We start from the raw sequence: 26,150 nt of genomic DNA, 5'->3' as shown, positions 1-26,150 counted from the left end.
AGCTCTGACTCTACGTGCATTTACGTATATATGTATGTAGCGCATGTTTGTGTGTATGTGCAGTGGGTATTTCGCATGCATGTCGGCGCTGATATGCATGTACATATATGAATACACTGCATTCAAACAGGCAGACAGACAGACAGACATATTTGTAGTTGGAGACAACCGCAACAGTTATCGTTGTTGTTGTAGTTGGTCGTTGTCACCAATTATTGTGCATAATGAATACCTAATAATTAGATATGGCATTGTGGGGAGCTACCAGACATAGCACACCGCTTCTACAGCAAAAACATTCTCTCATTGGCACCCACACTGTCGCGGAGAGCTAGTCAGCTACAAGTTGGCCACCAAGCGGCGTTCGCCAGACGGGCTGATTCGAAAGAAAGAGTTCTCAGGCCCTATTTTGCTGGCAATATTTCACTATGATCTATATTTTATATACTCGTTTAGATATTGTTCATTTCAAGCATTAACTCCAATATTTTTCTTTATTTTGTTTGCAGTGCTGTGATTAATTGGGCTAAATGGAAATTACAACAAAATTACAAGAATATCAATCCTAAAAATGTTTGAAGAAGTTAGAGTCCATTGAAGCTGTTTGGAGGAGTTTAAGGTATGTACACTATTATATATATATAATAATGTTATATAATCTATGTTTTATAATCTAAAAACAACAAAACAAAATCGGTGTGAATATTTTATAATCAAAAATACAGATTTTCATAATTTTTACATAAATTATTTCATGAATTTTTTTTGTAAAATAAATTGAAATATTTTCCACTGCCCTTGCCTTTTGTATTACTAAAATATTAGCAAAACAATTGCAAACAATTGTGTATGCAGCTGCTAAGCAAAGTGCACACTGTCATCATCATCATGGGTGTCGTTGTCATAGCCGTCAGCAGTGCAGTCATCGTCACGAAGCTCACGAGTGCCAACAACAGCGAGCATTGCATGCAGTTGCGACGTCACCGCTGGCATTGCATTGCCATTATTGCATTATTGTCCCAACAACACCAACGTCATCATCAGCGCATTTCGCATCCGCTATAATTACCGCATACTCGTACATGCACAGCCAGCACTCACTGCACTCACGCTCACTCGCACATCGAAGGCGTTTTGATTGCGGCGCTTCTCTGTGCTGTGTGCTGTGCTGTTAGATAAAATTCTGAGACCTTGTTTGGTTATTGTGCACGATTATTTGCTGCATTGAATGTTTGTGTTTTGTTTTGTTTTCATTATTAACGGTGGCAATGCGGTTGCAGTTGTCTGTCTGGTGTAAGCGTGTACGAAAATTGATTCAATATAAACTGAGCGCACACACGTGCAAAAACGCTCGAACAAAAGGCACAGCGCGAGCACAGTGTGCTCCATTAGGATGACTATTTAAATATTAAAAGAAGTTTCTTTCAATTAGGATTCTTGGATTTGAAGAGGCATCCTGGTGCGCTGCTTATCTTTGTTACTCATACGCCATGCAGCACATTTTCTTTTAATTATTTATTTAAGAACTACAAAAATAAACTATTTTTTTTAATAATTTATATTTACTAAGCGCTTTGAGTCTAAACATTTTAAAGGGTTTCCACATTTCATTTAAGTTTTGGCAAAACTAGGTAATGCGGTCTTTTGGAAACTCCCATTTTGGTGCATATACATTTAATTACTTTTCACACTTTACATACAAACATGCAACTGAGTGTTGTCATGCATAAAATTGCAGAGGGCATAATTGGCGTAATACCCTTTCAACATTTTCCGCCTGCGGGGAGCATAAATTATGGGGGTCCATTGCGAGTGAGAGACCGCGGCATGGCCCGAAGCACAGCAATTTCCATATAATGTTGGATAAGTTGAGTTAAGCTAACGGTTACAGCGAACTAATACAGGTGGTGCTTTGACTTATTTTCAATAACTTTGGGTTTTAAATATATACAAGTGTCGGTGAAAAAGCATAACTGGTTCGATGCGTTTAAAATACATTCCATTTACACTTCTGTGAGTGTTGTGTATACATACATCAGCTAACACCTTTTAAATATACCAAATGAGAATTTAACATTTTTTCACTTGCTCATAGCCCCACTTTAGCCTCTAAGGCATATATGAGTATTTAATACTTTCAAAACTGTTACTATTTCATTTACAATCCACCTACTCGCACGCATATATAACACACGCAAATCACATGAGTCAACAAATAGCTTACCGCCGTCCGTCTGCTAAAATCGGCACGATCGATCACACCCTCAATCCGCAATCACTTGCAATTTTATAACATTCTTGTCACATGAGAAACGCTTCAGTTGCGTGGCAAGTCGATCATTTGACAGTGAAGTTCGAACTGCTATACAAAAACAAAAACAAAAAGAAACAACAAAATACATGCAGATAAGATTTCGAGTGAAAATGCCTTCTGCCAATTATTATTACCAACATGCAAACATGCCTATCTACAAACACACACACACACACACGCATACACGTAAGTAGAATAGCGCAGAAATATTTCTGTTTGGCGCCACAGGTACTTAAGAAATGCGATTACTGTCAGTTAAGTCCATTGACGTCCATATCTAGCTGGCCATACATATTAACACATTGTATTTATATATGTATGTATATACTCATTGCTGTTCAGCTAAGATAATACATTGGCAAATAGTTATTTGAAGTATTTGAGTAAAAGCATTTCTGTCTTGCCAAATGTCAATGCAAAATACATTTGCTAGCTCTGTATATTAGACTACTAAGAATTCATTATATTAGTGTTTTGATTTTCGAAGTAATTGAAAAATCGTTAGCTTCAACTGAACTACATTTGAGTAGGTGGGAGGGGGCGTATGAGTGATTTCGCAGATTTTCGCACAGTCTCAAAATTGCTTGGATGCTGATGGCAATAATATATGTAGCAAGGTGTACTGTCGTGGTGAGATTCCGTTATTGGATACGTGTAGTTACACATATTTAAAATAATTACAGGCTGAAATAGGAATACGTTTTCAAAATCTTAAATTTTCATTATTTTTTTAATATTTTAGCAGTATTTCTATATTAAATTGGATATATTAATGTCCAATATGAATGTTAATCAATATCCATTCCATGTGTCTAATGTGTAAACCTGCTATAATACAGCAACAGCATCAACAGTGTGAATAAAATGGCACAAGTTACACTAGCATACATATACTTACAACAATGACAATGGCATATTTACAAATATTATCTACAGTAGATAATGTGTTCTAAATATGCATGATTTTGTAATATTACACACACATATGAACATATACAGCTATTTCATATGACTACTCATCATTCCACATTCAAATCATATGTACCCCCTTACTGAGCACACACGACATACATACATACATATATACAAGAATGCGTATATGTTTGTACATATATACATACTCCTCACATCACTTCAATTGATTTAGACTGACGATGACCTCCATGCTGACCAACAACACAATGGCAGCAACGGGCCTTTTTAATAAGAAACAAATGCCGCAATGACAAGCAATCAAACCTACATAAAGTTGATTTTATGTTTATTTTGTAAGAATTTTGTAAAAAAACAAAAAAATCCACATTTTTTAATATTCAATGACAAATTCCAACGCCACAGAGAAACCAATCGCATACCTGCATGTGTACGAGTATGTGCGCATATGTGCACGCACGTATGAAGGGACAAGGGACGGCGAAATAAAAATGCTTTACAACAGTGTAAAATGTGATTACAAACATGAAATTCCAAAATGCTTACGACAACATCGTCATCACTTGAAAATGTTCACAAATAGACCCAACGCCAGGCGTTGATACTCGTACTATGTACAGAAACAACAACAACAACAAAAACAAAACGACACATAAAATGAAGCCAAACCAAATAACAAAGTCATGTCATGCATATGTATGTGTGTGTGTGTGTGTATGTGCTACAAAGGCAGATACTATCACACACATACACACGCATACAATGGAGGCATTTCAACTATTAATTCATAAAATCGTCCAAGGCACTTAGAACCAACTCGTCGTACATACACACTTCCACTGTATCTACTCATTACCTACGTACATACATACATATCTACCGTTGTGTGTTAGCACACATTGCACAAACACTTCATGTAAACACGTACGAGCGCATGTGTGTGTGTGTGTGAGTGTGGAATGCGGTTTTGTAACTTCTAAAATGAATTTCTTAAGTAAAACGGTTACAACGTCGAATGTCGAAGGCTATCCACCAGTACGGCAGCCGAGACATTGAGCGGACGGCCGAAGAGCAAAGAGAAAGTTACTTAGTAGACAGACATTCATGTGAGAGTGTAAGATAGAATGAGCGCGCATGTGGTTTGGCTTTATTTCGTTTTGCATTTTTCCATTCGCGCTCGACTTGGACGCCAACTTTACAATTGTTCGTTCGGTTCACCGTTAGCTTTACACTCTTCTCCCGTGCTTCAGTATGATCTTCGATCCATGAGTTAGTTGACTATGCTATCGATCGGCTTATCGATGGGTTGGCCTTAATTAAATGCAATGTAGCTGATCAGTTGTTTATATCTAAGCTAATATGCTGGAGGTACTTATAGATACTTCTCAATTTGAGCAATTATTCGTTACAAGAAACCATTTATTAATATCAGCACTAAGCTGTAGAATGGGATCGCGTCTTTAGTTGGAATAATTGTTCAAATATTATCGATCTATGATGGCCTTTGAAAAACCGAATACCTTAAGTATCTACAAAGTGAGCTGAACTTGAAAATCACCTCTCAAGCATTTGAATCGTGCTGCGTTGACTTCATATTGCTTACTCTCCGCTCTTACGTATCTTTAAAACTAGACGTTTGAGGCAACAGAACCGATACTTCACTTGATAAAAGTCAGGTTTACCTTCAAAATTTGTGTAAAGAGAGCGTAAAACAGTGAGAGAGAGAGAGAGAGAGTTCAAAAATAAGAGGGTTTTGCGCTGCCGTTTGAAAGAAGATATGAAGTCGAAGACTAGCATTTTGTTATACAAGTATGTGGCAATGAATGTAATGAATGCAAAGCGCAGAGAACTGAGACAGCACTGCACCACTGAGTGTGACTGTAGGCGCGGTGAAACAACACATTGAGCGAATGATACTGAAAAGAGCACACACAAAGAATGATTGAATGAAAAGAAAAGACACATTTTCATTCAGTAAAATTCAGCCACTGCCAACGCTATCACCAATAGCACTTAACAGTCACAGAATGAACTGTGTCGTAACAACAACGTCTTGAATTGTGTACTCGCATACTACTTATAGTTGTAGACCGAAATGAAATTATAACGCAAGTGTTGAGTGATGTTAAACGATCGTGACGTTTGGATTTCTAAAACTAAACCTACTAAATACTGGCACTCATACAATACGAGTATGCGCCTGCAAGTGGACGAGCATGAAGCTGTTAGTGATACCACGAGTATACTCATATCTAAATGTGACTGCACTTGAGGAAGTGCGAATTGGAAATGTATGTATTGCTTTTAAGTATGTAAATATGTGAGATATGTGAGAAGTGCTTAGTGGTGATTCGGTGAGCTAAGGCAGGATGCAGGATGAATGAATGTTAGACATTGAATGGGACGAGGAGAAGTGTTCGAAAATGTTGTAATATGTGCATACGAATGAGGAGGGAGTGCACCGCTCGCTTGGAAAGAAGTTGTTGTACGATTTGAGCAATTGGCCCTCAACGGTACTTAATCAGCTTGAATTACTTCAATTTTTTTATTTACATTATAGTTATTGGTATTGGTATTGTACTATTTTTCCTTTTTCTACGATGTTACGCTGATTGAGGATCCCTTGGCAGAGTATCGCGAAGGGGTCCGCCGATGGGTGCAATATGTTTGTACAAGTACCAGTATTTGTATGTGTGGCTGTGTGTTTGTGTGAAAATAAATCTGCGATCTTGCTTGACAGCATTCCACAAACTTACAAAGAAACAAACAAAGCAACCAACTTGAACACAAACACAAACACAAACAAGCAATTGGAAATCAGCAGCTACAACAGCAATAGCAACAGCAGCAAAGCGTTACTTAAGCTGCGGTCACATGAATAAGTGAACGATAAGTAAATGGAAACGTTGAAGAAAGGTTAAGGTATCTGCGATGCTGATTTTGAGCTGAGTTAGACGCTAGGTGTGACGTATGTACTGGCAACATAGCATCAGACTCCGATTTCGCTTGACTATATCTAGTCAGCTGCCGCTCCGACCCGCTACAATCTTACTTGACCGCTTTGTATACATGCATACTATTCACTTATGTATGTATGTATGTATGTTGTTTGGTATGTTTGTGTGGTTGGAGAAATTTTTTAGATTTAATTTTAGCTTTATTGCTATTTGAGCATTTTGAAATCGACAGAAACGGTGAAAGCGGCTCGAAGAATGTGCGGCTGCCAATAAAGAAAGCTCGAAAGGAGTTGTAGCAAAAGTTGCTAATTTCTTGTTGGGCCAAAAAATTGAAAAAAGAGAAAAAAGTAGACAACTTTGAGGCGATACAGAATTGAAGCCAACAAAAAAATTCTCTCCAATTTGAAATTGTTTTTAGGTCTTTAGACAACAAAATGCAAAGAAAGCCTCGTTCAATATGCTTATTAAGATAGGTTCAGTTGGGACTGCCCAAAAGCAAGAATAGTAAACAAAAAAATAACAAATAAATACATTTTTTTAATAACTTAATTATTAGATTTATGAAGATAGTATAGTGCATATACTTTATATAAAATTAGACAAATTCTAGCAATTTCAACAAATGAATGGCTTTAAGAGGTATTTTAGCAAATTCTTGATTGGGCATTTCCAATGTGGCACACCCTAATAAACACCCATACATAAGCACATAAATCATACACGGACAAACACACACATACTCGTACATGGCCATAGGCTGCACATTGCTTGTGCTAGTCACTTTGCTGGCAATAAAATACTGGAATGTTGTTCCGTCGCTGCTGCTGCTGCTGCTCCGCCACCTCCTCCAACTCCACCAACTCCTTCAACGCACTCCAACCCCAACTCCAACTCACGGATGCTGCGGCCACTCTGTGCTGCGCTGCTCTGCTCGGCTCTGCTCTGTTGCATATGTTTGTATGTGCTGGCTGGCATGTTTGTTGTTGTTGTTGTCTGGTCTGGCTGCATTGCGCTGCCTCCGCTGTTCTCATTCATCTTGCTATTTCGGCTGGCAGTGTGTTTGTTGTTTGTTGGTTTGTTGTTGCTGTTGTTGTTCGTCTCGTTTGGTGATCTTGCGCCTTTTATTGCACAGTTATGTGTGCGCTCGTGTGTGGTTAATGTAGACGCTGTGGCATTCATTGACCACTGCTAGGCGTAATTGTTGATGTTTTCGCTTACATTGTTGCCACTGTGACTTGAACTGGTTGCATTCTTGTGAGCACAACGACTGCAAAACAACAAAAACAACAGCAACAACAACAATCAACGCCAGGCAAACGCACACGACACAACGACGGCATGCCAACATCATTCTTCTATATAAAACTAATGTGGTCTCGAAACAGTTCGCAGGCTGGCTGACGGCCGGCTTCACCAGACAGACAAATAAACGGACTCGCTAACACACACACACACAGAGCTCGTTGTTCGCTAGTGCCATGGATAGACATTGAGGCTGGTTGGCATGCGAAGAGACTGATCTTGCTGACTCGCTGACTTGCTGACTCGTAGTTGACTAGCCAGTTCTGCTGGTGGCCAGTATGTAGCTCAGCTCTCCAGCTTACCAGTTACTTGCAGTGTGTTTGTGTGTGCGTGCGTGCGGCGTGTTTGAACGTTTCCACGTTTTAATTCTCGTTTGCGGGTGTGAGTATGTGTGCTGGTGTGCAGAATCAGATTGATTGAACATTCCTAGCACGTGAGTCACCACTGAACCATCTCTAGCTAGTTCTCTAGCCAGCTATGTTGCTGTCCGCAGACCAAAGCGCAATCAAACAAGAGTCGGTCGGTGCAGAACAATCAATGTGATGCTGTACACAAGTAATGGAATGTGGTTATTCTTATTGTTGCTGTGGTCGTTGTTCACTTACAGCCGCTGCTGCTGCTGCTGCTGCGGCTACCTTAGATGATTATGGTGATCACAATGGTGATGAGAATGAAGACAACGGAATTGGAATTTTTATTATGCAGCCTGGTGCTTCTCACTACAGCCACAAATTTCGAATATTAGTAGATCTGTTGCATGAAAAATCAAAATTTCTTGTTTATATATACACTGGAGAAAAATTTCGGCTTTAAAGCGTGTTTAAAATTGATAATTAATTTTTTTTTTTTATTTAAAATAAGAAAGTATAGTTCTTCTGCCCCACAATTGGGAGAGCTCAATCTCAATCTAGCGGATCAGAAGCAATTTTCGGATTCCCTCAGCTTTCGTTTAGCTCTTGTGATTGTCAGAAGCACTGAAAGCTCTGACACATGGAACTTGTCTTTCGTCCCTGTTGCTTCTGTTTTCTTTGACAAAGCTTGAGTCACATTAAGATCAGATTCTAGCACACGTCGGTATAAATGTACGTCATACTTAGTGTGCTAATTGCACGATTTTCGTACTTATAAGTATGAGTGTAAATTTCCATTGAATTTGCAATCGATTGAAAGCTCCAGCTGATGATTACTCATCGAATGTTAGACCTTTTAATTTGACTAAAATATTTATATCCAGAGACGTGAAAATAACGGAGATTATACTCTAAAACAAGCAAGCAGAAAATTTGCAGATGTATCTTTCGACGTAGAAAATCATGGCAAGTTCACACAAAATTTCCGTATAAAAATTAACCCTTTATAACTCAACTAAGTAAAAACGGAAAAACTGTATCGTTTCTAATAGATTTCGGATAGAAATGAAATACGTGTTTTATAGTTTAAACAATTTTTTTTTTTTTTGGGTGAAAAACAACAAAAAAGGGTGTGTGACAGATATGTCACGTTATGTAACAACGTCTCTAAGCTCAATAATAATATTTGTATTTTGTGAATATTTACATGTTTTTAAGAAGTGTGAAATTCTTTGAAGCAGTTGTTTTGCTTGTTGTAGCATAAAGTCACAACACATTTTTCACATACCGTTTGTGATACTCCAACACATCCTGGATGCTTGCAACGAATTCGTTTTTCTGCCCATACCGGCCAGTGTCCAACTTGATCTTGCCAAACTGCCATAGTTGGAACATGTTGGGCTGGGCCCTTATGCTTTTTAGATTGTATCTTGAAACGAAGAGGAATTGAATTTCGTTTCATAGGGGACTTTGTACCCAATTTGCACAACACCGTGGCAACTTCTAAACGAAAATCAGCAGATGACAACTGACTGCCCTCTAATTTTTTTTCTTTATGAGCTCTTTTGTATAAGAGCCAAGCATTAGACACTGCAAGGTCTAAAAAGTGATAAAATAGACGAACGTGCCATCGCTTGCTTATTACCTTATTACTCAATGTTACAGAAATGGTACAAACCTAAACTTCACTATATATTGTATTAGTGAACATTTTTCGAATTATCTTATAGAAATTAAACATAATAGTGAACGTACCTGAACTTTTCCACTAAATATTTTATTAAAACACTGAAAATTTTCTTATTTTTATCTTTTCGGTAATTGCAAGCACGTGCATTCACTAACTTTACCATAGCGAAAAAGAAAGTACCGTTTTATAAATGATGCCAATACATAAAAAACCAGAGAATTTTAAAATTGAAAAATACGGAGTGTGACAGTGCTGGTATATCATACTTAAAATAGAAAAATTAATTTTCCTATGTTTTGTGCCCTCTAAAAGGGTTTGTAACATATCTGTCACATGATGCTATAAAGGGTTAAAATGTGTATCAAAAACAGAATGGCTTTTAGAAATCATTCGCCAGTGCTTCGTTTGTAAATTCTGTCACAAATACGTTTAAAAAATGATAATTGTTGTTGTCTGTTGCAATCTGCACGTAATACGTATCAATTAAGTTTCTATACATGTATGTACATGGAGTAATGTTTGTATGTATGTGAGTATGTACGAGTATGTATGTAAGTAGTTACACCCGTTAGTGGTATTGATTTCAAAGAAATCAAAATAACCGATATGTCTGCACGCCGGAATAACCGTTTACAATGCAGCTATATGCGCGCTGACCGAACGAGATATGGAAACAGAAACAGCAAAAGTCAATCACCAGTGTGGAATGCCACCGCATTGAATTGAAAGTCAAGTCGAGTCCCTAAGCAGCGAGTCAAGGCGAATAACTCTAAAATCGAAGGGGGCGAGCAGGGGGGTGGAGGCAGGTAGATTGGTATGTTGGTACAATATGTAGTAGAGACGAAATGGCAAGCCAATAAGAGTCAACAAACGGACTTGTTTACTGCACTCACACACACACACACTCATGCTTACAGACAAATATTTGTGCTACTTACATACCAAAACCAGATTATGGAAAAGAATGAAAAACAACAACAACCACAATACAGGCGAAAATACGTCGAACAGACAGACGAAACGCTGAACAGACTAACGACTAACAACAACTAACTAAAAGGCAAAGGCAAAGGCAAAGGCAAAGGCAAAGGCAAGAGGCGAGAGCAGTCGCACAGAACGAGTCGAAAAGACGCTGACGCTCGCGCGTTTGCTTGTTTACAAGGTGGCAGCAGAGGAGGTCGCGGGCGGTTATTGAAATGTTTGGACAAACTTACACAAGTTCTACTCTCTTGGGTTAATGAAAATGAACCAAGTCATCATCATAAATAAATGTGTGCAAGTGCCTCTGTGAGTGTGTATGTGTGAGTGTGAGTAGACGAAAAATGTGGAGAAATAGAGTGCAGTTAACAGTGAGCGGCGACGACCACAAAATTGATAACGTCAGCAGAATGAAGTCAATTGATGTTGGCGATGGCATAATCAAACATAAATATGCCACACACGCACATGGCTGGCGGAGTAACAGTAAAGCGGACGTCTAATCGATGGAATGCAACTTGTTGCGTAAAATTCTCAAAATCGAAAATTAAGAAGGGGACAACTGAAATGACTTACTTGAAGAAGGGTCATCACCATGTGTGCAATTTTGGTAATTGAAAATTGATTTTGAAATTTCAACAAATTTCTGCTCAAGCGGAATTCCATATATGTATGTAGATTTACATATTTGTTATTCCACTAACCCTCGATTTATATATATGATGGCGGCTAATAGAGGAGCTCTTTAATTTCTTGCAATTAGGCGTATTAGCTTAAATACTATAGAAATCCATTTAGTTGTATGAATAGTGCATTCATTGCATTCTGCTGACGGAATTTCCAAATGGAAGAGCAGCATTTGAAGTGCAAAACTCGTCTAAATAGCAATGTTTCTCAAAATATGTTGCATAGTTTGCGGCGCATTAACCCGCGCATTATGTCATTGCGGATCTTCATTCAAAAAGTTGATGAGAATTGCGTAAAAGTCATAACACAAATGAAATTGCGTGCGGCAATTGAATCACCATAACGGTGAATATAGCGTAACTTAACCGCATAAAGACTGTGTTGCAGTGAGTCTCATGCGCGCTGCGTGTGTGCGTGTGCCTGCCTATCTACTGTGGACATACATACATACACATAGGCGCGCAATACATGTATGTATGTGTGTATGTATGTATTGGCCAGAGCTGTTGGCAGCACCGCTCGCGTTAATAAAATGAAATATGCGAATGAACGGATAGATAGATAGTAGATGAGTGAATGAATAAATGAATGAAAGAATGTTGACCTAATTTCGTTTATATGTTTATTTTACACACATTTCTGTTGTTTTTTTATTATTTATTTCTAGCTTCATTTGATGTGCTTGTTGGTCGGTCTCACTTGTTGCCATTTAGTGGCTGGTTGTTGTTACTTTCCTACAGCGGCGCTATCATCGATTGGTAAGCTTAACACATACCATACAAACAAAAAATTGACTCACACACACACACATATGTACAAACACACGAACACATATAAAAAACGACACCTACCGTCACCCCAACGCGAGCGAACGCAGATCTCTTTAAACCACTACAACAACAGCTGTGTGAAAGAATGTGTTTGCAGGAATGAAAAAGCGAAAAGAAAACACTCACTCTTACACAGACAAACCAAGAAGTAGAAGAAGAAGAAAATTAAATAAAAATCTTATACGAATACCCGTACACACACACACACACACTTATCACATACGAACGCTGTGTGGTGGTTGTCTGATGTGAGTAAGAAGCATAGTGAAAGAGGCAACAACAGCGATCAATATACAAACGTGTATGTAATAGAAATGAAGAAATGAAATGTTTTCATTAGACACTTTTTTATTTTTATTGGATTGACACGATCCGCAGTTGGAGCTGTGCTTCCGAACGTTGCGAGCGGTTTTCTTAGCTGGCTGCGACAGCCTGCCTGCCTCTTTTACAAAAACCAAAAACAAAAAAAAAAAAAAAACAATACAAAAATAATAAAAATAAAGAATAGAAACCAAATGAATAACAAAGAAATAAAAATAAAATTGGAATCGTCAAAGATCGTCAAAGTATTTACGTTTTCTCATACAATTTGTGTGTGCTGAACTTTCTTTCTGCTGCTCGAATCTTTCGAATTTCGCGCATAACATCAATGCTCCTTCTACAAATGTCGAATGTCGAATGTGAACAAAGTGTTGTGCTAAGTGCTTGATTAACATATGTACGATTGTGAATAGCAATATCGGTGATACTTTTGTGCAGATTTATGATTGAGGATATGGAAATGTATCTATGTATCTGACGATTCGCAAATACCTTTATGTGTGTGCGGGAGAGTTGAATAGATAGCATTGACGATCATCACATAACCACACGCCGTCTGGAAGCGGCCCCACGTGCCGACGTCGGCGACTGACCTACTTAGCCATTTTACTGATGCGCATTCGGCAGCATAAGCTCACATGTACGCACTTACAAACACACCCATATACACACACACACACACACACAGACAGCCACCTTCTTATACGTGTGTGTGTGTTAATGCGCACATTTTTATGAACTCGTTAGCGAAGGTACGAGTATGTGCGTAAGTCAGCTTGTCAGCACATTAAATAATATTAACTTTCAAACTGTTCGAGCATTTATATAACAACAATTTGCGTTGTGGGAAAAAAGAGTTTTGTAGCTTTCCAAAATGACTCAGCAGCAATTAGGATTGGAATGTGTTGGTTCTTTCTTTTTTTTTGTTAATTTCTTTTAAATTCAGTATCACGACTTCGTCTTATGTGCGACTAAATGACAGTGTCGATCACAATCTCGGCAAACAGCAGAGGAGATAAAAATAAAGATTGTCACATTATTATTAGTTGTGGTATCGGCAACATTTTTGGTTGATGACAGTAAAAAAAAAAACGGTTGAATGAGACAGGATTTTTTTTTTTCAAATTGTTACCCAATTTATTTTCATTAAAGTTTATTGAAAATATATTTCTTATCAAAGTAAGATTGTCTTCATGACATCTTGAAATACTTGCTAAGCCATAGAATGCTGCCACATGTACATTAATTACATGAAAATATTTGCAATCCCATCTAAGCGAAGATACTGCCCGCACTCAGCCTCGCACATGTAACTTAACCGTGCACAAGTCATTTGCACTAAAACTATTGCGGTTGACCATTACACCGACCGACATCGCGTCCAGCCAAGTCCCATCATTTCATCCAACCACTTCTAATACTCGTTGCTCGTACACTCACGTGCATGGCCACACTTGATGCATGCAAAGCAACGAGCCAAGAGTCGGCAACAGCACGGGATTCTTATCGCTGTCCAGCGATCGTTGTTGTAGTTGCTTTTGCCGCATATTTGCAGTTGATTGCAATTGCAGAAATGGGACGCGTTCTGGAATGTGGCAAATCCAGTTTCTCACCTTCAAAGCCGCCTCAGCAAACCCGCAAATTGTCTTCAGTCTTCTGCAGACTTCTCGCTGGTGTGTTGTGTTGCAACTTTGTTGCATGCACCGTTTTTGCTGTTGGTATGTTGCTAGACTTTTTTACCAAAAAAAAATGTTGCATTTAATTTCATGCTTTCTGCATATGTGTGCATGTGGGCGTATGTGTGTGTATGAGTCTCGTGCACAACTCTCGGGAGCGAAGAATGGACTTTGGTAGCAAATATCGGAACGCTAAATTATTGCTTTTACAGCGATAAGTAGCTTCTGCCGTTAAAGTTCCCATGTTGATGGAGCGTTTGTTTATAAGCAGATTTTGATGGTGTTTTGCTTTAATTTTTCTATTGTGTTGTTATTATTAGTAATTGATGCTATTATATTGTTAATCACTTAATATTGCTTGCAGCTCGAATTCTACTTATTCTGCTTACAGTGTGTCTGACTAGGGTGCGCTGCATTTACAGCTGGAACTATTATGGATTATCTAATTTCAGTTCCATAAATAGTTTCGATACAGTATTGTAACTCTAGAACAAGCTCGTGGAATAGTTGAATATATCGATAGAACACAATTAATAATATATAATAGCATAATAATTACAAAACTAATAATTTGTTAAAAAGCGATTGAGTTGAAATGCGAGTAATACATCAACAGGAACGGTGCAACCTTAACCACACCAAAGACTCTGTGAAATAACGAAAGGCAACCTGAACTACTAAGTAAAACCAAGTTTAACTAACAAAATAGCTTCATCAACTAAAACATATCAAAGTTAATGGAAACTTAAAATCGAGCAAATATTCGAAATCTTTCTGTTAAAAATCAAAATAGACGAAGACGAAGACGAAGCGCAACAAACAAAGAAACACAGAAAACAAAACAAAACAAAACAGAACGAATAATAAAATGGAAACAATAAAATAATTAAATTAAGTCTAATTTATTATAATTAAAAATCGAAAAGTGCAAGTAACAACAAAGCAACCGAAATCCGCTACATAATGTCGTTATAAAAATTCATTTACATATGTATATATGTGCGTGTATGTGTGTGCATGTATGTATGGGCGTTCGATTTGAGGTGAATACATTTGCGATTCGCTTCGATGCGCTACATCAATTGAGCTTACTCGGAAGCTGTCTTTGCCTATAAAAGCCAATCGCCCGAGTTTGTACAACAACCTTATGAGCATGCTTAAACAGCCCTCCACACACATACAAACATACATACATATATAAAGACAAATACAAAGTGCGTAAATACCGCGGAGAATCTGGTTAAACACAAACAAACATAAATGCATGTGTGTGTGTCGATTATTTGATGTGATCTGAACTGATTTCATATGCGATTTGATTTGAACACAAAACCGGTTTTCGATTTGATTTGGCTGTTTCTTCAACAAGTGAGATCATTTTGAAAGCTGATTTTGTCAATGAATTCAACATTAATAACCCCCAACTATATCATAATTAATTATACTATTGTGGAAATTATGTGCGATTGTATTCGGTGTAACGGTGCAACAAAGGCCGCGCTTAGTTGCGCCTAAGCATTGTTGGCATTGTTGGCATATTTATGGTCGGCGGCAGCAAAGTTTTTGAAAACTCGTATAGTTAAGGCAATAAGAATGGATAATGGAATGAAGTAAAAAAATAGGCAATGGCGATGTAAAACTTTGAACTTTAGCCGACAAAACATTGGGAAATCTATTGAATAAGTATTTGTGTGTGAATATACAGTGGCGGGCACCTAAATAGGTACAAGTTTTCGAAGTTGAAAAACGGGATCCCACTAATATTCGCTTAAGTAAATAAATTGATTTCCAGTTAGTTAGTTTCATAAATATTTGGCAAGTGTTTTTATAACTTATGCTCAAGCTCGAAATTTTGAGCACTTACAGCTACTTTGCAGTTATTTAAAGTTCAGGGGAGCTTCCCACACCTCCCATTTAGTTATTAATGTATATGTAATTAAAAAGAAAATAAATTTTAAAGTTGGATTTCAGATGAGATGAGATTAAAATATTCTCATCTTCTCCTTATGGAAAGACCCATAACCTTACCAGGTTTTGTTAACTTTGTTAACATAACATTTGTAACATTATTGTGAAATATAATAACAAGAAGAAAAGTGCAATCGCCTCAGTCGTTTGAATAAAAAAAATAATGAAACTCTTTATAAATCGCTGTTTCTTTAATATTTATTAGAAATCGGAAGGATCAAAGCTTAGCTGATTTCATATCTTTTTTCTTTATGTAATATACATTAATCTAGCAAATATAAAATACTGAAAGTGAGGGAGTAAAAACCACACTGTTAAAGTTTTAAAGTAAGTATACATATAAATCGATCCCATAGTATTCTAGACATTATTCGGTTCTCTTAAAGTTAAGAAGACACAGCTAGAGGCAAATGAAATGTTTTTTGGTAATAACATTTAAATAAACAAATTATAGTAAGGACAGGTACTCAATCCAATCATGAATAATGTCAAACAAAGATATAGAGTATACAAGGAGTACTTGAGTTTATTGATTTTAGATTATATGGTTGACAACTAGTATTTTAAGACGCAGATGGTCTCATACGCTTTCTGCTCTCTTAATATCACATCGAAAATAAGGTAAAACGAGAGTATTCTGTACTGAGTCGTGCATGTAAGAATAAGCATTATCGACGACGACCATAAAGTTGCGATGTGAGGGAAACAATTTGATCCAAGGTCGAAAAGCTAAGTCCCCTTTTGTCTACTAAGATATTAAGTTTGTGTCTGTTGTCTTTCTCTCTGATTATGAAAGCGTTGCGAACGCTCAGAGTTCGACTCCCTAGTGCGAGCTTGTATATTTCTAATATTTTGTTCTTCAAGCCGCTGCACACGCTCCATACTCGACCCTCAAGTGCGTATTTGGGAGGTTTTGATATTTTGTTCAGCAAGCAGCTACGAACGCTTCTTACTCGATTCCTTGGCACGCGATTGCGATGTGAAGAGAATGACTTGCAAGACGATTTTCAGTTTCAGATTAAGATTCTCTATCACGGAGTCTTTTTGACACCCTCACCTGGAACCTATTTCCAAAAAGATGAAATTCTAGCAATAGGCTATATGTTACCCGGGGTGAATGTAGCTTTCCAATGGTGAAAGGTGGTGAATTTTTTAAATCGGCACAGTAGTTTTTGAGTTCATTCATTACAAACATACATACAAATCTTTCCTCTTTATAATAGTAGTATAGATATATAGTATAGATTCAATGTTTTTACACCAATTTGAAAAGATTGTTTGATTATGAACGTGGGGAGAAGGATGCAAATGTAAAGTCAGGAAAAGTCAGTAAATAAGTCAGGGTTTTGATCTATATATCAACTATATAATCGAGCTTAAAATGGAATGCACTGGCCTTGACTGTTTATTAGATTGATGTTTTTTAGCTTCAAACAAGTCAATGAAAAGGTTTAAAAGATTCAGAGAAGACCACATATGACTATTATTATAAACATATTCTCGAAGGATTGCCATAGAAATAACGTAGCGCAATAACAATGATTATTGGCAATTACAGCTTGAGAAGCGCTGATAAATATCTCAAATTAGTTCGAGTTTTCTAGATAAACCCAAAATAACACTTAATATATTGGACTACAGGACTTGGATTTTGAATGACCATGTGTTACACCCACGTTTGTAACAGTATATTACATCACATAACTCAAAATGTAGCTAAACCAAATATTTTCGATTAAGAACACCTGCCTACGCCCGTATTAAGCAAAGCGACTAAGGAAATCCAAATAGCTTACATCGTTGGGCGTCGCACAAAGCAAACGAAAAAGGAATAATGATGACATGAGTAGTTCAAAAATGGAGAAAATATGCACAAACTACAGTTAACGCGTGTGGGCTCAGATCGATGAGTCTGTAGAGGCACACTAACGTGGCAACTAACTATCTCCGAATGTTTGTTGGTGAGCGTTTCTATTACTGGGCATCTAACACAAACTCATAGATGTTCCCATGTAAGTGTGCGTGAGTGTGCATGAGTTTACGCTTTGTTGTAAGCTTCGTTTATTGTTGTGCATTTGGTTGGCATAGTCATTCGGTGATCAAGGTAAATTTTCTAAATAAACAAAACCGCATTCCAAGCATTCCGAGCGTTTATTATGTTGATTAAATTGACACACAATCACACACATACACACATACATATGTGCATACATATTTACACAGAGGCATAGCAATGCATAGCTATGCGTAGACGGTAAAACATAATAGTAAAATACACAAAAATGTAGAATATGAGAAAATGTTTTTTATTTGACGCTTTTGCTTTGGGCTATAGCGCATGCGTAAAGCTTTCACTTAAAATATACAAATGCACACACACGCATACCCATACACGAGTACATACTCATACAGCTATTGCATGCCCACGTAGTAAACACGAAGTACCATGTGCGCACGAAAACGAGGAATGTCATTTAAATTTTTTTAAGAAATCCACATTCTTTGATAACGCCATTGAAGTTGATCCATATTTTAAGTCAGCAAAGCCCCCTTCCTCTATTCGCGTTCATGCTCCGATATTGGTGCTATCTACATGAATAAACTCAATAAATACGTGTCAGACCCTTGAATTTTCAACGGGGAACAGATCATCGTGAGGACGTAATACAGAGAGAAATGCTTACGAAATCTATTTGCCGTCTTATGGATTAGATATGTATGTATAACATATCCGATATTTTGAGAACTCAACTCCGATTCATCGTTTTGGAAAAATGACCATTTCTTATTAGTTATTTTTGCCGATATAAATTTCGCTCTTTTGCACTCGTGCAGTGCAGAAGTGATTCGGGAAAACATTTATTTGGTCCCTGAAATTCAGCATTTTGTATATCTAAAACGGAACTCAGAGATCGGAAAATCTGAGATCTTGGGGTTCCAAGATATTTCTATAATAACGAATGAAACATAAGTTCTTTGAGAAATGTAAGTTAAATATTTAGAAGGAAGTTTGGAGCGAAAAATCCACGCCATGCTATTATTTCGGAATTCGACTTCAATGCATCTACATGTTAATGTGCCAGAGTAATGCAGGTTAACGCACAAACACACACACACATACGATTGTAATAATTGAATCGTATATATGTATGCGGAGGTACATATTTGTCTGCTTGAATTCGGCGTCGAATTTCATTGGCCCAAACGGGCCGCCGCATTCCAGTGCGTATCCGGCATTGTGAAATGTTTTCATTACATTTTAAATTAGGTTTCGCTGTTGTTGTTGTTGCTGTTGCTGTTGCTGTTGATGTCGTTGTCGTTATTATTAATGCTACGTTACTGCCACCTCATAGCGGCTACTACTAACACTAAGCAACCGTTGTAGTGTTTAGTTTGTTCGTCACTTTATTGCTGATAAACTCACTTGCTGTGCTGTGGCAGCGCCGTCTCGGTCGTCTCGGAATCGTGGACGCCCCAGCGCATGGAGCTCTTGAGCGCCGCGAGTCGCGTCGATTCGCTGTGGTTAGGTGCAGTGGTGCGGGGGGCATTGTCGAATTTAAGCTGGTGCATTTAATCAGCTAGTCGTCGACGAAAATTGTTGTTTCTTTAGCAAGCGGCGGCTTTTACTAGGCAATTTCGGCTTTTTATTAGTGACGCTGCAATCTCCAAGTTTTCGACTTTGTTACAATTTCTTGCCGCTGATGTCAACCGAGGTCACAGAGTTAGGTTTTCGTGGGACAAAATGTGACATATTAGTAATTAACTACTAGCGCTAGTACTGAAAATACTTTTTTATTTCATCATTAACTCAAGTGTTTAAAGCTCAGGTGAGGTCACAATGAAATGAATAAACCATATTTTGAAATATTAAAGTGTTTTCTTTTGAAATTTACTTCCCCAAGAGATTAACTAATTCCATTAGTTTGCCGGAAATGAAAGTTCAAATATCAAAATTTCTGTATTTCACCGAAGTTATACTGCCACTTCATAGTTTATATTCGGTAGAAACAAACTGAACTCTACATAAACTGCATGTTAATAGCAATGCATAGATAACTATGAGAACTAATGTCAATAGCACATTAAGATATACATATGTACATATATACAAACTGATGCAACTAAGTACCGCCTTGATATCAACGTTAAGTAAGTGACTTGGACTTTGCTTAAAATAAGTGAAAATGATTAATGAATAAAAAGCAAAGTGAAAGCTTTGAGAATGATTCCGACTTGGATGTGTCCATGTCCCTGTCAATGTGTCACTGTTGACAGGCAAGCCGAAGTTGACTCGAAAAATACATTTGTAGTTTTAGTTAAGCTACGTGAATCTATTTTTGCCAACATAGGCTACTATGAGCTGGGCACTTCTACGACGAACTAAAATAACACTATAAGTCCTTTTTCATTCGCTTCCGAATATAAGCGACAAGTGGGCGTGCTAAAGGTTGTTCGAGTGAAAGTTCCTGTTAATGCCTTTCGGGCCTTTTTGAAATGGAATGTTGGAATATTTGAGTTTGATAGTGAGAATCGCATACGATGTACTCATGAGTTAAACGAGCTTAGAACATGATTTCAGTCCTGAAAGTATTCAAGGAAGCGTCAGATGGTGTTGTAAAGGAAGGGACTCATATGTATTAGTAGACTCGATTACTGTTTGCTGTGAAAACCCAGAAGAAGACGCAGCTATTAAAAATTTCAACATAATACATTTGAATATAGAAATAGTATGTTTTCAAGCATTCGAAATGAAATTAAAATTCTAGTATTATGAGAAGAAACTAAAGAAAATTGCAAAATTAATACAGTGCTCCAACTTTACATATAAACTATACAGAATCTTTGTCAGGTCTAGTATATACCTCAATTCCTCTAGAAGCTTACATAGATGTGCTAGTACATACAAATGTACATATGTATGTCTTCATATGAGTAGATATATTCATCTTCTTGTATATTATGTGCCCCCATGTACAATTGTATATCATTATACTCGTCTTTACGATTATACACGGACGGACAGAGCTACATATGTACATATGTATGTACGTGTATGTGGATAGGCGCATCTTCCCATCTATTCATCCACAAAGTTCATAGACACAGTTATTTGCGAAGGCATTCAGACAGCCTATTTTAGTTGTCTTTCACTTATTTTGTACGCAACGACCCGATGGTCCCCGCGCCGGCCGTCGCTTCCGTTGGCGATGTCCGTGCCGGTGTCGCTGCCAAGTACTATTTATTTGCAAAATTAGCCGCATGGGATTTCGTATTATACTTTTTACCCTCTTTAATTCATCGCCGTGTGTCTGCATTATACGAGTATCTGCATGTGTGTGTGTGTGTGTGTCTTACATTAGGCTGCCTGCTCGTCACATTTGCAAAAAGCAGCTGTTCAGAATTTAGAATTTCTTCTTCAGTTTTCAGTCTTCACACGTTCGGGTTCGGCGATTCGAAAGTGCTGAAGATGCGTCTCAACTGCAAACGTTTCAGTCGACAAACGCTGCCTGCTTACTGAGCCAATTAAACGATGGACGATAATAAAAAATTCATAGTTCATATACACACACACACACACACTCGCATACGAGTATGTAGTAGATACATAGATATGCAAGCACTTACTATAAATTTACATTATGCTGCCAAGTATAGAGGAAGGAATTTGAAGCACCCTAAAATTGCCTAAAAACACAGCGACGGCGGAGATGCATTCGTAATGAACATTGAGTGTCTTAATAGGAAGTGTGCATTTATAATTTTTCCCTAGAATGAATGGGAGGCCACGCAAAAGGGAGCGCATAGGGGTATATACGAGTTTCTATGCATAAATTAAAAGTTATGTGCTCGTCTCTGGCACATTCCCCGCAAATATTGAAGTATATAAGTATCTAGAAAATGTACTTAGAAATATACCCGTACGTGCGTACATATGTATATGCATGGACGTTGTTAGCACACAAACATATCGACAATATGCAATTTAGTTTACTTATTTTGATGGCAATAAAAGATGTTTCCAGCGCTTCGCTTCTCGAATATTTTCAATGGGGGGAATGTACGAGAAAACAGGGCAATTCTAGACCTAACTCATATACGTCTATTCACGAATAAATGCAAAAACCAGGCTCGACCGCCTGTGGTTCATGAATCATAGACGGCCTATAATATCTTGTGCTCTGGAAGTTCTAACAACTTGTATAAAGATTTATTTCCGTTGAAACTTAAGGAGGCTGATATGAATTCTACAAAGATACTCATACATACTTGCATAAATTTAAAGACAACTCCGAAAGAACTTTCCGAAAATATCATCAACAACTAATAAAAACTCTTAAGAGTTCCATTAGTAAGAAATATTCCGTCGTACATCTGGATGACTCCTAGACATAAAGTCAGCGTACCTTGTACCCAGATAGAATATAAATTCTCGTAAAGAAAGTGAATTCCCCCTTTTATATAGTAAATTTATGATAATACTAGAACTACAACAACAACTGTGCATACCATTGTGTTTACTGTCGTTTTCACTTTCTATAAAATTTCAAATCACCTTCAGACAGCCTTTGCATTCCGCTTGTATATACATAGATACAGTATTGTTAAGCGGAGATATTGAAGAAAAGCGAACCATGTGGCGTGTGAGCGTGTAATTGTTTAATTATGAAATATGAATTTTCCATTATTTAATTTAAAATGGAAAAACTCGGCCGACATATTGTAACTGAAACAAACATGCGCCCTGTTGCACCCCATGTACTCGTACATACTCATCTAAGCAATTGAATATGTGTCGTGTACTAGGGTTTGCCCTTAAAACTAATTCCCACACTAAGTTTATATACATACATACATACATACAGACATATGCCCACATATTATGCTTGCGATGATGGCTTTGTGTGTCGATTAATTCAATTCAATTCAAATTCAAAAAAAGTTACGAATTGTGTGAGCCACATCGAGTTGAGTTCGTAAAAAGTCAGCGTCGAAGCTCGGCATTTTCATGAAGATACATACATACATATGTATGTAATGCTCGTAAATTGTTGGCATTCCATTGAGGCGACCTATTTTCGAGCTGCCGGCAGTGCGCCAATGAATTTTCATTCATTCTTAAATGAGTATTCAATCAATTAATAAAGGAGTACTCGTAGTACTTGTTGTACGAAAGCGTTTTGTGGAAATAAAAACTCTTGAGGAGAAATGCGCTTCAGCTTATTGAATTTTCTCTGACACGCTTTTTGGAATTTGAAATTATATAATTACATACAATTGCAGTAATAATACTGTTCATTTGAAGTATTTCCATGTCAAAAATTCTGTCTATATTGGTATACAGTCAATGGCGAAAAAACTTCCGGAATTCTTCTTGGAATGAAATAATTGCGTTTAACCGACATTTCTCTGCAGCGGTGATCGGCATTTTTTTTATTATAGTTGTGACATTCCTGAAAGCCGCTTTTGATAATTATTAGTTAGTTGGGTGAATATGTAGTATGTGAGTGCGTATGCGGAATATGCATGAATGTATGCGTATATGCATACAAGTAGTAGTGGCGAGTGGAGTATATAGTGGCAGCATATTGACGCAAAATCATTTCAAATGAATTTAGAACGGAAATACAAAAAACCAAATCTCTCTGCAAACATATAAACATACAAACCTTACATATGAGTCTATTTCAAAAGAATTGATGACTTATCATTACGTTACAAATGACGACATTCATAAATACCAATTATGTATATATGTATATATGTATATATGTATGTACCTCTGCACGTGTAGTTGAAATCATTTGTCGCTGCTGCAGTGAAGGGCGATTTGCATATGATTCACGCAGCAATAATATTGTTAGAACGGGTGAGTACACACATAGGCACGTTGAAAATAAGTCATAACTATCAAATTGATTGCGATTTTCATTCATTTATTTAGAAAAATGCCATTTCAACGCAGACTCATTGCAGTCATGATTCAACTGGGTTAGAAACAAACAAATATTTCATTTCAAGTGATTCCTAAATAGATTCACGCATTTAATAATTTCTATTAAATAATTTATTAACTTAATTACATCATTATCTACGTGTGTATATATGTATATACTTACCAGCACGTTTGCATGGGTTTGCTTTGGTTATCGATAATTCTTTGTTCTTTATCCGGAACTGTCCCGACCTCGTGCTAATGGATGAAGACATGTGACATGACTGAGCTACTTCCGTTTTAGTACATCCGGTACGTTTGAAGCGAGCATATGATAAGCTGTTGCATGCGACATCTGTTGGTGAATAGCGAGCGAAACGGTTCAGCACAGCTGCAAACCCAACGGTTTTATAATTTAGCCGTGGCACCAACGAAGAGCAAATGAGTACCGGCCGATTTTACGATCTTTGACGTGAGAGACTGAGAACGTAGATTAAAATCTTGCAGATAAATTTCATTTACGTTCTCCGCTCAATTTGCACGTCTGCTGAATACATATCTACATACAAACCTGTGCATATCAAGATAAAGTCGAAACGCAATTTGATTTGTTTATACATAATTTATTTTCACCAACATTCAGGATACAAAGTAGATATCCCTAAATCCTTATTAATTTCTCAATTGTTAATATTTTGTTAGTTTTGTTACAGGAAATGATCATTAAAAATTTGCATTATTCGTTTTTTTTTTAATTTTTTTCATTTTAAATATTTTACTTTCCAATGAAATTGTTTTTGTTTTTTCTTTGTTTTAATTTAGTAGAGACAACACATACAAATACATAAGTAAATTAGTGAGAAATTTAAGCTTCCATTGTTGACACTGAAAATTAATTTATGAATCTATTTCGAACATTCAAAGTTTCACACTTATTTCATTGGAATATGAACCGATGTATAAATAAATTAATTGAAAATGTTTACTGTACCTCGTTTACCACTCGTTTGAAGACGAAAACATTTTGTAATTTGTTCTTAAGCTAATTTTGATTTTGTGCCATCGACATTATTTGCCGCCATTCGCCGTGTTCCCACGACTCTTCCATTGTTCAAGTGATTTTCTTTCATTCTCTTTTTTAATTGCAGCAGCAGCCGGTTTTGAATTTCTTTGACATTTTTGAAAACACTTCTTCATTCTTCGCATGCAATTCTACAGCTTACTTTTACAAAACCATTTTGTATAGTTTTCTTATTTTATTTTTATTTTTTTGCCTCATCTTTTATTCACTATTTCAATTATCAATTATCATTTATATATGTATATTCCTTAACGAATTTATTTAGTAAATGTAAACATTTGACATAATTTTTTTAATTGAAAATATTAGTTGTACATATGTATGTATGTATTTTATATAGATATATAATTTTGATTCTTTTCCACCCATCATTTGTAAATGGTTAGGATATTTTGATTTTATGCTCATGCTTAACTACTAACTGGTAAAATTTTGATTTTTGCTCGTTTTTTTTTTGTTTGAAATAATAATGAAAAATGTTTTTTTTTATAATAATAAAATATTATTTTTTAATAATAGTATTATTTTTATTTAATAAAAAGTGTAAAATAATATTTTGTATAAATACATACAAGATTTTTTTTCATTATAATCTTTAATAAAAATGCATTATGAAAATTAAATCAATTGGTGTAAAAAAACTAATTTTCAAATTCTCTGCTACAATCTTTGTGCATTTTCAATAATTTAAGAATTTTTACAGTATTTTCCTTTTCCTATTAATTAAATTGAATTACGGCTTTAAAAACAGATCTTTTCCGTTTCAATATTGTTGATGGCCTAATGGAATAATATGTACTAAGTGTAATATTAAACTTTGGTTGAGAACAACCTTCAACCGAACTAACCTAACCTAAACAAAAAACAACTGAAACAGAATTTCTAATCCTAGAGGTACACTTATGAACCAGAGTATCATTGCCGAAAATCTTCACCTTTGAGAACTTTAAACTACATTTCGCGTGAACGTTATTAATTAGTTAACCAGCCAAACACTAAGAGGATTATTGGCAGAGCACAAAAACTCACTGAATAAATACGCGAAAACTGCGGAAAACTCGCAGATTTTTCACATTTTCTAAAAAAAAAAAACATTAATTTCCTAAGGGTTGCTTTTCGGTCTCGAAAAA

At 36.6% G+C, this 26,150-nt stretch overlaps 1 long non-coding RNA gene across 1 annotated transcript in view; it reads left to right on the top strand.

Annotated features, from left to right (window-relative positions):
* LOC128921371 (uncharacterized) overlaps nt 1-14,866 on the top strand; it is a 28,566-nt gene extending 13,700 nt beyond the window's left edge. The window contains exons 3-4 of the long non-coding RNA XR_008470823.1: nt 510-619; nt 11,879-14,866. This is a non-coding gene — a long non-coding RNA (uncharacterized LOC128921371). The remainder of the gene's footprint in view (nt 1-509; nt 620-11,878) is intronic.
* The last annotated feature ends 11,284 nt before the right edge of the window (nt 14,867-26,150 follow it).

The sequence above is a fragment of the Zeugodacus cucurbitae genome, chromosome 4 (genome assembly GCF_028554725.1).
Source record: "Zeugodacus cucurbitae isolate PBARC_wt_2022May chromosome 4, idZeuCucr1.2, whole genome shotgun sequence".
Lineage (NCBI taxonomy): Eukaryota > Metazoa > Arthropoda > Insecta > Diptera > Tephritidae > Zeugodacus > Zeugodacus cucurbitae.
The sequence above is the reverse complement of the archived record's forward strand: the minus strand, read 5'-3'. Positions and strand labels throughout refer to the sequence as shown.